This window comes from Plectropomus leopardus, chromosome 9, assembly GCF_026936395.1.
Source record: "Plectropomus leopardus strain MGB_pleo_1.0 chromosome 9, ASM2693639v1, whole genome shotgun sequence".
Classification (NCBI taxonomy): domain Eukaryota; kingdom Metazoa; phylum Chordata; class Actinopteri; order Perciformes; family Serranidae; genus Plectropomus; species Plectropomus leopardus.
This window is the reverse complement of record NC_142184.1, coordinates 20,587,733-20,605,957: the sequence shown is the minus strand read 5'-3', so window position 1 is coordinate 20,605,957 and position 18,225 is coordinate 20,587,733. Positions and strand designations below refer to the sequence as shown.

The 18,225-nt window shown below is 41.0% G+C and overlaps 1 long non-coding RNA gene across 1 annotated transcript; it reads left to right on the top strand.

Annotated features, from left to right (window-relative positions):
• On the top strand, positions 1–16,551 carry LOC148188734 (uncharacterized). Its single transcript, XR_015777339.1, has 3 exons — positions 1–324; positions 1,462–1,531; positions 16,363–16,551. It is a non-coding gene; the product is annotated as an uncharacterized LOC148188734 (long non-coding RNA).
• Positions 16,552–18,225: the final 1,674 nt, after the last annotated feature.

Here is an 18,225-nt window from a genome sequence, read left to right as displayed (position 1 = left end):
CTCCAGCTGTGTCTGTTAGTCTAATTAGCTCTCCGTGTGTACCTATGCTCGGTGTCTCTGTGTCCCGGTGTGAGCGGCTGTTGCAGGCCTCGGTATTTAGTCAGATAGTTCTTTTGGTCTCAGTCTCTCTCCGTCTGCCATAACCTGAGTTTTTTTTAAATAAGTAGTCCGACTTCGTTTCGTCCACTTCCGATTGTCTCGTTGTTATTTCTGCGCGCGGGTTCAACCTGCGTAACTGCACAAATGCGTCGTTAATACAATGTGTCTATTTCACGTATCTCTATGAAACCAGGCCAAATTATTGCAACCACAGTGGACACACCGGTATGTTGTGTTTCCCTTCTGTGTCATGGTTTCGTTTATGCATAAGATGTCTGTTTTTCATGGTATTTGTAGTTTACTAATGAAACTCTGCTGAAAAAATCCCAGCTTGACCAGTCTGAGATGTTAAAGCTGGTTGATCAGCCTTTTGAGCAGGTGAAGGTGTGTTTTTGCCTACTTTTTGACGGCTTAGCTGGCCATACCAGTTTGTGATGGTCACTCTAGCTGGTTTATTCATTGATGTCCATAAAACTGAAGCCAAATCACTGTCCTTGAGTATGGTGAAATGACAGTGTCATGAGGGGGAAGTATGAAAAGCAAAGGGCATAAATCAGTTAGGTCTTCTGTCATGTGTTATGCATAAAGATAAGATGTGCAGAGAGATGTGCAGAGCTGGTCACACCAGCATGTCAAACCATCAAAGACCAGCAAGAACTGGGTCAGGACAATCCAGGACCAGCTTTGACCAGCTAAAGCATAAGCTGTTTTTTGGGGGGTTTTTTTCAGTAGGGAAGGAATACTTTGACTTTTTGCGTTAGATGCTTATTTACATTTTGGGAGAGTTTGATGAGAGTATTGAGTTCACTTTCATGGAGTTGTTGGTTAAATATAGCCCAGCCTAAGTCTGCAGCAGGTATATTCAACTTGCTTTGCCACTTAAGCAAAATGACAAGAGGCCAGGGGCTAGTCGCAGCAGCCCCACACATGTTTCTAGGATTTTAGGACATTTCTCGGGTTTTAAGACATTCCTATACTTTTGAGACATATACAGGATTTTAGGTCTTTTCTAGGATCTGAGAACATTTCTAGAATCTCATCTTTATGCTAAGCTAGCCTGCTGCTGGTGGTAGTAAAAAAAAAACAACAACATTAGAGTGGTATCAATCTTCTCATCTAAATCTCTAGCAGAGAGCAAATAAGGGTATTCTCGAAATGTCAAAGTTGTGCTTAAACTTAATTGAATTTAATTTTTCTTTGAATACCACATGCTCTGTTGCTGGGATACTCAACTTAATTAATTAATTAATTGATTAAATAATCAGAACGGACCTCCTTTTTGATAAACAAGATCTATTTTGATGCCTTTTAAGCATTGAAAAAAATCCTGTTTGAATCTTTTTTTTTTTCATTGTGATTTAGAAAATTGATGATGGGCAACCTGACGCATCCACCACCCCATTGTTGGCCAGATTTTGCCCACAGGCTTCAGGTGAGCGTTAATGCACTATTGAATCTATGTTATAGGCTTTGGATATCTGTGGCTTTGTTTTGTTCTTTTGCTTTCCATATATTTTGTATACATACAGATATAGTATAACCAAATATTTAGGTGCTATCTTCTTTTAGAGGACCTTTTAAGTTTATGCTTTCATAGTGCATATTCCTATATAACACACAGCAAACAGGTCAGATGTTATTCTAACAGCAAAGGACTAATAGTTGGTTTCTGGTGCTCCAGGCAAAATATAATCAAGCTGTCATGTGCAGTCAGCAGTGTGCTCTGCACTTGATTGATACTTGCAGACGAAAGGGAGGGTATATACACAATGCACAGAGAGTGGGAGGACTAGGGGGTCAATAGGAGCCCATTAGCTCAGTTTTGCTGTGAGGCCGCCTATAGCAGGTTTCCCTGGCCATGTGTACCTGCAGATCTTGAGGCAGTGCAGATTTTTAACAATCAGGAACAGTAGTGTGTGAGGAGAAGAATGACGGCAGAGTCCACTGGAGATAACCACCAGATGAGCTGCAGCTGTTTGTTTGAACAGATCTCTCTGAATCCAGGAACATCCCTCTGAAACCCCAAAAGATGGACTGAGTAAGACAGTGTTACACAAACTGGATGAGTTGGATGAAGAGTTATGGCAGGGGGAAGAAAACAGTGTCAATAGAGGTGTATCAATTTCAGTCTTTAAATACAAAGTCAGACAAAGAGGAAACCGTAGAAGAAAAGCCAGTCCTCCACTCCATGTTATCACCACATAAATAATGATAATTCTATTTCTATGGTTATAGCAAATAAAAGCATAATAAAAAATATTAAGTCAAGCTAAGTCCAGGTTAGAAATCATCTTGATATTTCACCTAATGTAGAGTGAAGGTGGAAGATGGATTGTAGCCCAAATGTGATCCCACACATATAAACACACTGTCATGCCACCTTAAAAGGTGTTGTGCTTTCTGTCAAAATGAGCATTTGTTTATGTCACATCAAAAAACCAGTGTTCCCCTGTGGAAAAGGAATATTTTAAACCCAAGGTGTGTGTTTGTGTGTATATATGTGCCGGTGCATACAGCCTCAAAAGCATGCATGTTTCCACATACCTACTTATCATGTGCAGCTCTGCGTGCATGAGAGTGCTGACGTCATAGTGTTAATGATGATTAAGATGATGGTGTTTATTTATCTGCGGAGGTGGAAAAAGGTAGACTGCGGTTGAATGAGTGCAGTGTCAGAGGCTGCAGAGAGCCGAGCGTGAGCCAGGAAGAGAGAGGGAGTGAGGAAGAGGGAGAGTGGAGACATGGGGTGAATAGATCTCTGTGTGGGGAGTGAGAGAAAAGAGAGAGCCTCTTGTGGTATGTTTACATGTCAATGTAAGTCCTCATCTGATTGATCGTATCAGTGTGTCACTGAGTGGGTTTCCACACTGAAATACTGGGCTTCCCCACGCTATAATTTAAGTGGGACCATTACGTCTATTATGTACTAAGTGTTATGCAATGATATGTTGCTGTATGTAATTTAATTTAGTAATTTCTGGCCTATGCTGAGTGTGTGTGTGTGTGTGTGGGGGGGGGGGTGGGTGGTGGGCGGGGGTATTAAAGCTCCTAGTTATTCCCTTGTTGTGATTTATCATAGCATAAAGCTGCAAACCTCCTGCATGTGGCAGGCATTATAAATCTGGTTTTGGCTACATGCTGCTTTGGACTGAGAGACACCAGTGGAGGTAATATTTTATTAGAGAATGGACCAAATCTGGTGTGATTAATGGAAATTAAAGGTGCCCACAAGTAATAACTCCACAATTACTCAACTGTATTAACATCCAAGATGAAAATCCATGTTTTACTAAACTGTACTGGCCCCTTTAATGCTACTGTTCACCATGATCAATAAACTTGAAGATGGGGGCGTCCAGTAGCTCACCTGGTAGAGTTGGTGCCCCATGCACAGAGACTGTGTCCTCACAGGACGTCCACAGGTTCAGCTCCAACCTGTGGCCCTTTGCTGCATGTCATGCCCTCTCGCTCCCCTTTCACGGTAGAAAAGGCAAGAGGCCAAATGAAATCTTTAAAACCATAAGACTGTATGTATGTTGTCAGTTCCTGTAAAAACCTCCTGGATCTAAAGTTGTCAGAGAAAAAAGGTGAGCACTTTAGCAGGAGCTAGGCCAGCAGCCCCTCCACGGTGAGCCAAACCGTGTCCTAGAAACATTTAATTTTTTTTAAAGTGAATCCTTTAAAGAACACTGAAAGAATCTTAATTGGGAGAAACTAACTGCAGTGACGGCATTGCTCCATCTTTTGTTGTCGTTTTGATTGAGAGACCCCTAGCAGCAGAAATTATATATTTGTACGTTTAACTAGATGTGTTGTAATGAGGCTGTTATCAGGAAATGAGCCATCTCCAGCAGACACACTCTGCTCTGCTTTGAAGCACGGTTCAAATAATGTGGGAACAATTGCCGTGAGTCGTTAGAGCAGATCTGAGTGTTTCCTGAGTTTACAAGACTAAGGAGCTGGTTAAGTCAGACTGGTTGTCATTATTCAACAAGCAAGGAGGGGGTGTTGTCGCAAGGATGTGAAGAGCCAAACAGAATACAGATCAGAGACTTTTGAGTAGAAAAGGGAGTCTAAGTTTTGTTTTTGCCTCAAGGAGCAATCTGTTGGAAAACCTCTGACATGATAATAGCAGGTAGGAAATGTAGGAAAAGTGATGTTGGTGATTAAAAAGGACAGGAGCAGACGCAAACACACAGTGGCATACCCAAACAAACATGCAAACATTAAAGAGGGTGTTCAGGAAGATGGTGTTCATCTCCTGTTACAGCCAATGAAACATTAAGTGTGTCAGTCACCATAGTGTGTTTGAGAGGTGTCAGGTTAGTGGCCTTCGCTGAGAGGTCTTCCTCACTCATGGGGGTGTTTCTGCATGTGTTTGTGAGTGTGTACATGAAGTCATGCGCATGCGCGTCTACCAGTTTGTGTTTGTTTAATGAAGCCCTCTCATGTGTAAAATGAGTCTTAACACCTGATCTGGCGCAGGGTGTCCGCTTGACCGAGGGTGCTAATCTGATACAGTAACTTTGTTAGACCATGTCTAGACACACATGTAAGGCAATTTTGTGCTAAGTTGTTATAGTGGTGAAATCACAATCAACTGTTTGCAGATACTCAAGGTTTACATCGAGCATGGTGCCAATGTGAGGTATATTCTAAAATGTGTTTTTATGGCGGTGTTCCCGTAGCTTCTCAAGGAGCATGACCCTACAGTTCCCAGGGAGAGGAGGCTGAGCAAGCTGTGGAAACGCAGCAACAGTTTGACTATTCAGGCCATAAAAAGATCTCGGTGCACCAGTTTTCTGCTCCTCCTCTCCTGGGACAGAGGTGTCACTTTGACTTAGGAGTTGGGGATGTTGGAACAAACGGTTTGTGTCCTGCCGAGCGGCGTAACAGTCCTTGCATAAGTTGAGTGGACTGGCAACCCAGCATGGCAGCATGAGCTCTGTCTCTTTCTCCATCTGCTCCCCCTTAGTCTGGGCTCCTGTGTTTATGATGACAAGGCTGTGACAGGGCAGTAATGACGCCACATCAAGCAGCCAAATGGGATGGATGACAAGTTTCTGGTGACTGACAGTGGACTAGCTGTTCTCTTTCCCACTTCTTCCTTCCTGCTACGATGGACACGGAGTCCTCTGAGGCACTGAACGCCATCTCTTTGAAGTTTGCCACGTTTCACAAGTAACTGAAGAATATTATGTTAGAATGTACAAATTGTTGCATTAAGGACTGAGGTAAAGCTCTCACACAAAGTAAATCATCTCATGGTGGCCCCCGTTCTGCCCAGCTCTTCAGCGGATGTCCTGAGTACAATAGGTCATATAGAGAGTAACATAAACAACCCACCCTGGCTCATAGAGTCATGTGTTTGCCATCATGCCTGCAATTAGCCTGAGTAATTCTATAGTTATAAATACAAACAATGTCACTTGTTGTTGGTGTTTAAACATTTTCTCATGATTGATGGCATCCTGAGGACGAGTCCAAGTAAAACCAAAAGGTCTTGATTACTTTTGATGACTTCTATATGGGAATGTATAACACTGAAGGCAAGGATGTAAAGAAAGACACGCAGAGAGATATTTTTAGGATTCAGTCTTTGTGTGTCTTCTGTGCGTTGTTTAGTGAAACAGAGCAGGGATTAGGGCGGATTTGTGTATCGTATTTCCATGGAAAATGAGCCGGTGATGTATTGGGTTGACAGGGAACGAAAAGCGTCAGAGCTTGGGCTTTGTGATTGGCCTGACTCCCTCTGTCACCCCACACTCAGTTTCTCTCCTGCCTCTTTAAAGGGATACTTTGCCAATTTTCAACCAACTTTGTATTAGGCATGGGTGGCGTCACAATATTGCGTCATACCAGGGTCTTTTGAAATCCAGACGGTGTGATTTTTAAATACCGTCAAAAATACAGACTGTCATCTTCCTATTAACTTTATACAGTACAGGCTGTATTGAGGATGTTTTGCATGCAGTGCATTTCACGTGCACTGGAGGTTAGCCCCGGGCTACACTGCATGTGTGAGCAGTGTGTGTTGACATTGGCAGCATTTGTTTTTGCAGTGCTGCTGCAGAGCTGCCTACTATTATTACTACTGTATTTACACAATTAAAAGCACATACTCCACTCATTAATGAAGCCGTGCAAGCTACTGCATTGTCAGCAACACGGTACTGCAAATGTTTCACATTAAAATGCCTTGTGTAAACAGCTGAAGGGATTCTGTTGACAGAGGGCTTTTATTTTGAAACAGATTCAGGAAAGGTTGAGTAAAATGGCTGAATTTTTATTTCCTCATGTCTGTGATAAATAAAGAAATTGAAACTGTAGTAAAAGCTGGTAGAGTCAATATAATTCTCAAAAGACCATTTTCACTGTTTTTTTTTTTGTTTTAAATGAAAACCGCACACATCGTGGAAAAAACAACTCTGTTTCTCTACATGTGCAGCAACTGAGCGCCACCAGTTGGGCTGCTCAAACCTGGTAACATTGGTGGCCGAAAATAAAAAAAATAATAACGTGTTCCGTGATGCAGAAGTCTTAGTATCTGTAAAGGAGAACATGTATTGGTCCATAACGGCGCAGTGCATTCAGGTTTTCTACCTCTTGAGCGAAAACAAGTCCCACAGTCTTTGTTTTTCTTTGGTCATGTAGCCCCTATTTCAAAAGTATTTGCGTCTCTCTACTAAATACAACAGCTTAGCATTATGAAAGACCATCTTTCCAGCAGTGAAGTACTCTTTTTATTCCACCTGCCTGCTGGAAGGACTCCCTCCTGTTTACCCCCTCTTTTCTTTAACCAAAATCATAAAAACACCTTAGGGGGAACATAAACAGATCGCTTGTCTGCAAATTCTTTCCATGATTTTATGTAATCATTTAATGACTGATATTTTTGTGCTGACACACAAGGAGAGTGTGGAAGAAATGTTTGTTGGCCTGCAGTAATGAGCCAGAACACCACTCAGTAAGTAGCATGCAGACAAAATGTGTGCAGCTGAAGTTAGTGCAGGAGCTGAGATATGGCAAAATAGATAAATGCTTATTCTGTGCACGAACTTAACTGTTCACACCAGCAACTTTAAAAAAGTGCAACACAGTAATTGCTTGGAAAATTACAGCATGAGGTCATAGCAAAATTTGAAAAATGAAGCCATATGCTGCACACATAGCCTGTCTTCAGCTGGGCTCTGTGCATTGTTTTTCTTAGATTAGGCTATAGGATGATAGGAAGCCATGGATAAGGATAGTGGAGGGGCTTTGAAGTGGTTAAAACGAAGGGGCCAGGCAGGTATGTGAACTTGAAGAGTTGCTGAAAGAGACATCAGGTCAGCAGCGGCGAAAGAATGTAATAAAAACAAAATAGTATAAGTGCTGAAATTCTGTCCCCAAGGCCAATAACAGCAGTTTTTTTTTTCTCGAGATTATGAATGTTGAAAAACATATATCTCAAAAGCCAGTCTGTTTATCAGTTTATAAAGCACATACAAGGGCAACATACTGCATGTCACCAAACAAGGCTGCATCCATTATTCTATCTCTTATCTTCATTCCTTCACCAATCTCCAAGCTGTTCCATCAGATACTATCAAAAGCAGGATAAAGGTTGGAAATAAAAACATAAACACCGTTAACTGTTTTAATATTCAACCAAGAGGCATGCTGTAAGTGATAAAACCTAATGGCAGTACATCAGTTGAGAGTGGTCCAGACACAGAGAAGGCTTACTGATTCATTCTCTCTGGATTTACCCACAGACTGGTCAAAGATGGCGAGATAAAAGTAAATGGAACGCAGGTCATCGCTACACTGTGTTTTCATAACTGCCTTGTCTTAGGTGGCTTTGCACTGGGTCACATCAGGTATGTCACTGAGTAGTCTGCCCGGAGGCCAGGTGTGTACTTGCTGCTAGTAATAATCTCACTGTGCCTCCCTGCAGCCTCCCAGTTGGTTCGCCAGGTTTGAGCACGCCACAAATTCACACCTCTGACAGTGGAAAGTCATACTCTCCTTTTTAATTAGCACAAAACAAGTTTATCTTAAAGCTCTTTTGTGTAGGATTTAAGAGGATATATTGGCAGAAATTGTATATAAAATAATAATTATGTTTCCTTTAGTGAACAATCACCAGAATATAAGAATTGTGTTTTTGTTACCTTAAAATTTGCCTTTTATATCTACATAGGAAGCGGGTCCTTGTCCATGTTGCATAGCCATGTTTCTACAGTAGCCCAGAGCAGACAAACCTAAAACTTAGCCACCATAGCTAACTTTCCAATGAGCAGTATTGGTAACCCTTTTTTAAACATTTAAGATTTACATTAACATTTTACTGGTTTAAAACACCTGGTCTGTTTGTTTTGAAGAGATACGGACTCTGGTAGATAATTTGGCTCCCGGTAGAAACCTCATGAACATTGGGATCTGAAGTTACCAGAGAAAAAAAGGTGAGCACACATTAGCAGGTGCTTTGCCAGCAGCCTGTCTGCAATGAGCTGCACAGTGTTGGAGAAACACTGATTTGTAGTGTGAAACTGCTTTATTAAGTGTTTTTACCAGTTTCTATCACCTGGTTAGTTTGTTTTGGAGAGGAAGAGACCTCTGCTGATATTTTGACTTTAGGTAAAAACCTCTTGAAAACGCTGGGGAAATTCTAACCACTAGTTTCAGCTGTTTGCAATCTACAATCCTCACCCCTAAATTACACTCAATCCCCCTACACTGTATACTCTGTTCCTTTAACATAGGCACAGTATGCCACAGAGCCTCAGACACCCACTTCAGGTTTTGTTAGAACAATGGCATTTCTCCCCCCTCCCCCACTAGACATCAAATTACATTCAGGAACCAGACAGCGTTTATGAAGAGCAATGCTGCATGCAGACAAGAGCCCTGCCGAGCTGTCACAGTAAATAGAGATATATAATCAAAGCAGTGTTTTCTGGTGGATTTGTAGAAATCTGTTTTCATCAAAACTCCAGAGATGCTTCACCCAGGGTGAATGTCTGCTTATCCCTTAAGACATTCAAAACAAGGTTCAAAATGGGTAGAAAACAGGAAATAATGCCAGATTATAAGAGACAGAAACTAGAATTACTGCCTTGTGGTTGTATGCCTCTGTGAACGAGTCAAATTGAAGTTACAGTTTACATTCAAATTTATCCAGACTTACATTACATGTAGCCATGACAGTTGACAGTGTTTCAAATGTTGTTGCAAAGAAGCTAAAATTGTGAAATATGGATGCTTCACACACATCTTCGCCCCAGAAGCACAGAGGATTTATACAGTCAGCACAGTTTTAAGGTGGACACCCAACATTAGTTTCTCCAATTCAGTATCTGACCAAATGTCTCTCCTTCTGCTCCTGAGTTATGACGTTGAATAATGGCCAGAAAAAATGTTTTTGAAGAACATTATGAAGTCACAGTGAAGTTCACTTTTGACCTTTGGATATAAAATGTCAGTTAAGTGTCATGTTACATCATCATCGTTTGCTATAAGAGTAGAGTTTTGGCCAAAAATGTGTTTTGCAAGGTCACAGAGACCTTGATCTTTGACCTCCGACCACCAAAATCTAATCAGTTCATCACTGAGTCCAAGTGAATGTTTGTGCCAAATCTGAAGAAATTTTCTCACGGTGGTCTTGAGAGTGTGACGTACGCAAGGTCTTGGTGACCTTTACCTTTGATCTTTGACCACCAATATCTTATCAGTTCCCTTAAGGTGTTCTTGAGATAATGCGTTCACAAGAATGGGACAGGTAGAAACAGCCATGGCTGTCGCTGTCGTGGAGGAATAAAGAGGGAGGGGAGAACACATGAGAAACTTTTTAAGATTGTGTTTATCTAATACTAAGTATAAGATATGGACCAGGATTTGAATTTAAGGTGATATGAAAACACAAAATTCACATGTCACATTTCTCATTTTGGGAGTTTTAGAGGGATTGCGCACGTCTTTTAGCATGACATATTAACTCTCTTAATAGCATGTGTCTGGCAGCAGGTGGGAGATAGTCCCGGCCAGGTTGAGGAGGTGAACCGCTCACAGAGCACTCAGAGCTGAGTCACTGGTCGTGGATGGGACTCAAGGGATTTATTAGATTGAAATACATGAGTGTCGCTGGGAAATATGCTTTGTTTTGGCAACCAAGAGAACACACTGTTTTTTGACTGGCAAACACAGAGCTGGAAAGTGGGGTGGGGGGTGGGGGGACTGCGGAGTTGTCAAAGTGCCAAGACGCTCCAATTTCAGGGGAGCAGAGTTGTGATGACATCAGGGCAGTGTAATGCAGGTTGTCATGAGCGCAGCATGCTTGCCTTGATGTAATGTAACTCTGGCAGTGCCACCTGAACTCACAGCAAGGCAACAGATGGTAAAACATTTAATAACATTAGAGATAGAAAGATCAGAGAGAGCGAGATTGAGAAAGAGAGAACAGAGGAAATGTTGGCAAGCATGGAAGAATGGTTTCAGATGGAACAAATAGTCCATCAATAGATAATCAATCACTGCTTTTACCTCTCCTTCCCCTTCTTCCTCCCCAGTATACATCTGGCCAGAGTGCTGCAGTGACCCTACTGTTTCTCTCTGATGAGAGACACATATCAACGTTCTCATAAGACCGAGCTCGCAACACAAGCCCACTAATTTATCATAAACATAAAACCAAACAGAAATAGCTCACAGGCTCCCCTCTCTCCCACTTTGCCAGGAGGCTTTCTTTGCTTTTGGAGAGGAAAAATAAAAAGCGCGTGAGGTAGTTAAGGAAAAGTGAGCAAGACAGACAGGTTTCTTTTTAGACACAATGCAATAAAGCACCCTACACTCATGCTGACCCCCCCCCCCCATCCCTCATGCAACATTTAACCACGCTGGACCTCTGACAAGGCAAAATACCAGGGCAGGGCCGTGTAAAGGGCTTGCTCATGTAAGACAGGTGGAATCAGTTTCTCTGCCTGGAGCTGAGACCATGGCTGCAGTAAAAGCATATGCAGATGTGCACACATATATAACACATATACACATATGCAGGCATATAATCGTATACATACTGGTATGTACACACACATAGCTATGCCCGGAGCCTGGGGATAAAATAGAATGCACCACAGACTTACAAATTTCTTTTACAAGGTGCATGTTAAGTGCTCGAGCCACATGTAACGAGCATGTGTGCCTCTTTTCCGTATGTTTTAACTATGAGGTCAGAGGGGGGAGCCCCCAGTATCTATTTAGGGAGTAGAGTGCTATCAGGGTGGTCAAATTCGTAGAATAAGAAAGACTCTCTTAACTGCATGACCCCAATTCAAGCACCGTGCCGGCCTGCACATGCTCCTTGGAGTGCCCTTATGTAAGGTAGTACAACTCCAGCAGCTGAGAGTATGCATGCTCTAAAGGTGCACCAGCAGTCAGCCTTTCAATAGAAATAGTCAAACTAATGGAGAAAATGAATATTGTAGAGCTGTGGTGTTAAAGGGAGAGTTCATCCTAAAATGGAAATGCATATTTGTCTTGTGACCTGTAGTACTATTTATCAGTCTAGTTTTTTTTTTTGTTGTTGTGAGTCGCTGAGTGAGATATCAGCCATTGAGATGTCGTCCTTCTCTTGAATTGAACAAAAAGATAATCCACAGACCTTGTTGTGAAAATCTTCATGCAGGAGCTATTTTCTTTCTACCAAACTACACCCACCAACAGTGTCACCATGCAAAGGGACATGTGCATAACATATAGCATTATTGTTATTCCAGCTGATAGTTCGAATACTGCCACCTAAGCCAGACAATGTTACAGCTCAGCCAAGGAGGCTGCCACCAATGTTTTAGGCTGTTGTCATGCACAGTTTGTACATTTTCCTATGAAAAATAATACACTGAAATTCGCACACATTCCATGTAATTCATGTTTAACCCATGTTTATGGGAAGGCTGTGATCGTATGACCAACGTGTTGATGGGAGTAAACACAGAAGCCGTCCATGGAAGGACTAAGTTTTGGGTGGTTGATGGGTCACAAAACATGCTGCTTTCATGCAAAGCTTTTGCCAGAGGAACAATTTTCAGAACTGTGTCAACTTTGAGTTATTTTAAGGTCATGGTCACCACTGTTACTTCCCTCAACCTAAGCTATGTAACTGTAGGTTAACTATGTAACATCATTAGTGGGGTGCTAATTCGTATAAATCATATGAACCGTTGTATGAGGGTATGTTAAATGTTTACATAACTTGCTGTCACATGCATAAACCCGTGATCCACAAGTAGATATACTTCCTTCTGTGCGGCGATACAGTTCGCAGATTTAGTTTGGTGGAACGAAAATCTGTAAAGAGACATTACTGTTAAATATTTTCAGATGTGGGTTTTTTGGCGCTTTGAGCACCACAAGTCAAGTGCGCTCTAGCTCCAACAATCACCAATATGTCCAACATAAACAATCTAGATTGAACAGCACTACAGGTAAAAGTTGTTGGGTTTTTTCCAATTCTGGAGTGAACTGTCCCTTTAAGCATTGTACACTCTCACTAGGTGGTAACCCTCAGGTGTTAAAAGCAGCCCTGTAAAAAAAATAACAGTGTGCAGCCCCTGATAAAGAGGCAGGCAGGAGTCAGGAGATGCTTCACTGGCTCCGTTCCACAGAAAGATAAGAAGGTGATGAAGTGTTTTAAGAGCTAACTGCTCAGTCAACTCCCTAAATTATCAAACCATATCAGCTATTTATCACTTTGTTCCTCCTCCCAACCAAAACCTCTCCATCCTCCCCACCCTCAATTAGCCCATTACCCCTGGCTCTCCCCTTTCTCCTCCAGCCAAGCCAGCTCTCTCTCCCCCTCAGTCCACTGCATGCCTTCCCCCTCGACCTCCTTTCTACAATCAATTTCTGCCAAGCAAACATCACCACTAACTTCTCCCACCTATGTTCATAATTCTTCTCTGATTAAGGCCATCACTGCTGAGGAAGACACTGGAAGTCCCTGTAAAGAGAGAGCCAAGAGGACAACCGCAGGAAGCCAAACACACACAGCCAGGCCCAAAGTAATGGAGAATAGCTGACCGCTGACGTAGCTTAATGTAGCTAAGCCATAGCTGTGGGGGGAAAAAAAAAAAAAGCCCCGTTTACAGAGAGCAGAGCCGGCTGACTAGATGCAGCTGTGCTCGGCAAAGCCTGATCAGAGGCAAGTTGATTGATTATGATCACCTGCAATGCACTGCGTAGCATAGCAGAGCTGATCAACATGAGAAGGGGGGAGCATGTTTGTATGAGGTGGAAATAACCCACTGGATCTTGGATTACACTGGACTGATAGTGTGTGTGTCAAATAGTGACAGAGAGAGAGAAAGAGAATGAGAGGAGGACTCTTGAAATGATCAGGAGCAGATGAGAATAATGGCCCATAATAAAACCTCATGCTTTTGTATCAGTGTCATATCTCATGGTTTGACTCAACCTTTCAGATTAGCATTTATCTTCGAAAGGAGGATTAAATAATATTTAAAGTAATGCTTCAAAGAGACGTGAGGAGAGGTAGGGAGGAGGTGCAGGTGAGCAGCGGCAAGTTTAGTGAGTGCTTTAAAGATAACACAAGTCTGTATGAGTGTACAGGATATAAAAAATGACTGCTGTTTGGATGACGGGATAAGTACAGAAGATTACGTAAAATATCACAGAATTTCACTTTATCAACTCTGTCAGTCAAGCGTAGTTCTTCACTATATTCTAGAAACCACACAGCAGGGAGGGACACTTATGGAACATTTAAAACATCACTTTCACCCAAATATTGAAAATAAAATTTTACGCAGTGTTTTATATTTTGAAGTCGGACAGTATATTACATAGAGTAGTTGTCTGTCAGCACGCCGCCAGTTTGGCAGGCAGGAGTCGGCCATGAAAACAAAGTAATCTACTGCTGTGGAGGGGTCTGCAACAAAATGTATTTCATCCACCTTAAAAAACATTTATTTATTTCTAAAGTCAAAACTAATTTTAGCCACATTAAAAAAAAGTCCCAACAAAAAAATTAATATCAGAATAGTTGTACGCTATATTAAGTGTATTTTTAATGTTTTACTTTTCCATACGACAGCCTGTTCCGTACAGAAAGACCCTTACGGCTTCAGTTCCCCGTCTATGCTCTCAACAAAGCTACCTAAATCACTGTTTTCTCAACGGAGTCTGGCTTTGAAGAGAGCAATAAAAAAGATTAATTTTCCTGCTGGAAATCATGTCTGGCATGAAGGTTGATCAGATTTTTAGGTTTTGTTTTGTGTTTTTTTTTAGGTGGCTGACCCCCTCCACATCACTGCATTGCTTAGCTTCCATGTTGGATTCTAGCCTGCTTCTCCAAACTGGGGGCGTGCAGACTGACATCTACTGTACACAGGGCTTGGCAGTATATCAATATTAAATTGATATTGTGATATGAGACTAAATATCGTCTTAGATTTTGGATATCATAATATCATAAGTGTTGTCTTCTGCATTAGAGTAAAGTGATGTAATTTTCTGAACTTACCAGACTTTTCTTCTTCTGTTAGTTGCCTTTACTCGGTCATTAGTCATTATCGAGGTTATTGGTCAAAAATATTGTGCTGTTTGATTGTCTCCATAAGGCCTAGCCCTACATTGATAAGGGCTGGATAAGTACCCCATACAGCCCCACTTCAAAAAATCCGAACTATCCCTTTAATTTGTGCTGCAAAGACTTCAGACATCTGTCTGCATGTTAGTCTGCACGCTAATACAATGGAGGTGATTACAATTTTGTTTGTGGTGCAGATAGTATCAAAACATGAAAAGATTCCATAGCAACATTTCTTTTGCATCCCCATTACTCCAGATAATCAACACAGGCTGTGAACGCTTTCATAGGGAATATTTAGAGCTCTGTGGATAATCTGCACCACCAGGGCCACTTTTTCTGGAAAGAGAAGCTCTTGTTATACTTTCAGTGCCAAGAAAAAACTTGTGGAAGCTGCTTTTCACTCTGTGATTGATTGCGATGACATATTGTATATGTATGCAGCCTCCTCCATTTTACGGAGCATTGATTCATTATATCATGCTTCTGTACTTTTAATTACAAATGCCAAATCCCTTACTCACACTGCATCCTTTATGATTTGGTGGGTTTGACAACATAAACAACTCACAGACATCAGTATTTGTATGTCTGTACCCACAAATAGACACTAAACGTCAGGTTTCTCTTTACATCTCTCTGTCTTAGCTCTGGCAGTTATGTTTTGCCAAGTGGTTGCTTTTTAATGTACCCTGGGTTCTGACAAATTCAGGAAAAAGTGTATTTTCCTACTATGCACCTTAGGCATTGAATGATCTGCAAAATGATCTAAAATTAGAAACTTTAAAATCCATTGATGAAATTAAGGTCATCAAAGAATGTGGTGGTGGAGGCAGGTGGTTGTTTTTCTTGAGAGGCAACTGTCTTAAATAGCTTGTCTCCTGTTTTATATGAATTTATTTTCATTTTTATGGTGTGTATGTATATGTTCAATTTTAAAATGTTTTAATCGTGCACAGCTGCTATCTTGGTCAGGTCTCTCTTGTAAAACAGTTTTCTTTTCATCTCAATTGGAAATAGAAGGCTAAATAATTTAATATAATATAAATTTAAATAAACTGGATCTCCAAAAGTGATTTTTCAATACATTATAATATATAACATAACATAAAATGATCAAAGGTCAAATAAATACTTTTTTAAAGAAAAATAAAAGTGGCACTGAATTTTCCAAGTGATTTTTCAGTATAATACATAACATAACATAAAATTGCTGCATTAATACAGAACAAAGGCAGAGAAAGGGGGGAAAATTCTGTTAATGGAAGATAAGCTTTATAAAATGGAGTATATTAATTGTCATAATTGCTAAATGTGACAAGACTTAAAAAAGAAAAAGAAAATGCATAAAAACTCAGAAACTGTGATTTCCTCAGAAATTAGTCATTCACATGTTGAGCCTTTAATATGCAAGTTTTCTTGATAACATCAGTCTTATCCACTGAGTAGTGCTCAGTCTGTGAATGTTGTCCATAAAATACCATACATTTTTTTGATGTGGAGCAAGCTGAGGTTTATAAATGCTTGTTCATTTTTTTCATGTTTTTTTTTTTATCTTTTTTTTTTAATTTATTACTCAAACACTTTTATCTGTTTTCATCTCTTGAGCTGCTGTAATGAGGGAATTTCCTCGATGTACAGTAGTATTATTAACATTTATCTTATCTTGTTCACAGGTTCATATAAGGACTTGATGGTGGCCCCTAAAGGTCAAATGGCCAGTAATTCGTTGCAACATCTTCTTCCGTCCACAAATGTCCGTGCATCTGTTTCATGGCCTGACTCCAGCAGAGGCTCAGAGGGGAGGCAGCAGCAGCTCCGGAGAGAGGGAGGGGGACACTGAGAGGTGAGGACTGACAGCTGAGAGAGTGTGTAGCTTAATGTACAGTGATGAGAAGTGATGTGAGGTACAGTGAGATAAACAGTGAGTGGAAAACACAATGAGAAAAAGCTGGCACGGAGCTGGGAGCCTCTTACAGAAAGCAAAACAAAAGTTGATTGATTCTAAATCTCTGTACAGCGAGTAACTGACATGAATGGAGAGGGAGTAAAACGGTTAAAGACGGCCAACTGGCAGAGGCCAAAGTACACACATAGTAATTCCCTGCACATTTCACTACACACTGTATGATTGTGTGGGATTGTTTACTCCCTAGAACATCTAAAAAAGGAGCCTCATCACATAGGATTTCTTCGCTCAATATGCAAATACTCTTAACAGAGGAAACAGTTTGTTACTTTCCCACAGAAGTGGACACATGATAAATTGGCCAGTGCCATTACAATGGGATGTGTCCCTGTGACCGCATCAGGGAAAAAGAGGCGAGCTGGGATTATTTGTACAATATATGTAAGCAGGAGGTCACTGCTGACTGATGTATAACATCTACGTGCTCCTCCTCCTGCAGCTGCTGGTTCTGAGGACCAGAGTGGTATTTCTTAATAGGATTGTGTGGATGGGGTATTCTCTGAAATAAGATGAAAAGTAATAGATGGTTGGGTTTTACCACGTGAAACTATAATAAATGGTTTGTTTTTATGCTAAATGAGGATCATTTCAACAGAGAGCAAAGCCAAAATTCTTCACGTGTGTCTGAGTAACTCCTAGTCTCAAGCCAGGAGCCAGATTCCTAGAAATCGCACGAAAAGAACAAGAATTGTCTTAATGTTTCCAATTGTGTGGAACAATCTGCCTGCCAGAGATTCTTGCATCCCAAGTTTCCCTGCAGCTTTTTCACACTACTGTCAGTTCGGTAATAACACAGACTCCTGGCGATCCACAGTGTATGTAACAGAGTGGACACAACAACTGGTGAGCTCAGTTTACAGTTGCGGTGCAAATAGACAGAAGTGTTGCCACCTAGTGATAAAATGTAAAATAGCAACTTGTCATCCATTGGCCCAAGTAAGACGTTGATGGAGCGTGAAATTGTTAAACAAACGGAAGGATCAGTGAGCTTTATCTTATTTGGAGAAAAATAATCTTTATCCCCAGCAGGAGACCGAGAGAGAGCTTCTGTCTTTGAAGCAGAGGCAAAGAGGCAAGACAAATCTTAACTGATCTCCTCAAGCAAAAGCTCCTGTTTTATAAAGACTTTACACACTCAGTTGCCAGTTTATTAGGAACACCTCGCCAAAACTAATGCAGTGTGATGCCATAGTCCCACAGTAAATCCTACCTTCATGAATGAGAGTTTTAGTGTTCGGTGGATTCAACATGTGATCATTTTGAAAGATCTAGTTTGTGAAACTGTTGAATTGTATTTCAAAGAGGTGTTTCTGTTATTTAGCCTGGTGATTTCAGACAGCTCTGGGGTACGCCTGCAGTTACCAGGAGGTAGTGGGAATTGTGGTGTGGCTCAGCTAGTTAAGGTAAAATTTGATTTTTACATAAAACTGAGAGTAAAGAATGGTTTAAATTGCTTTACATCCAGTTTCTTCCACTAGTAATAAAGGCAAACTTGACCAAACTAATATTAACACTGTCAGATTAATTGTATAACAAATACTGTAACAATATTGTTAAACATTGTATGAAA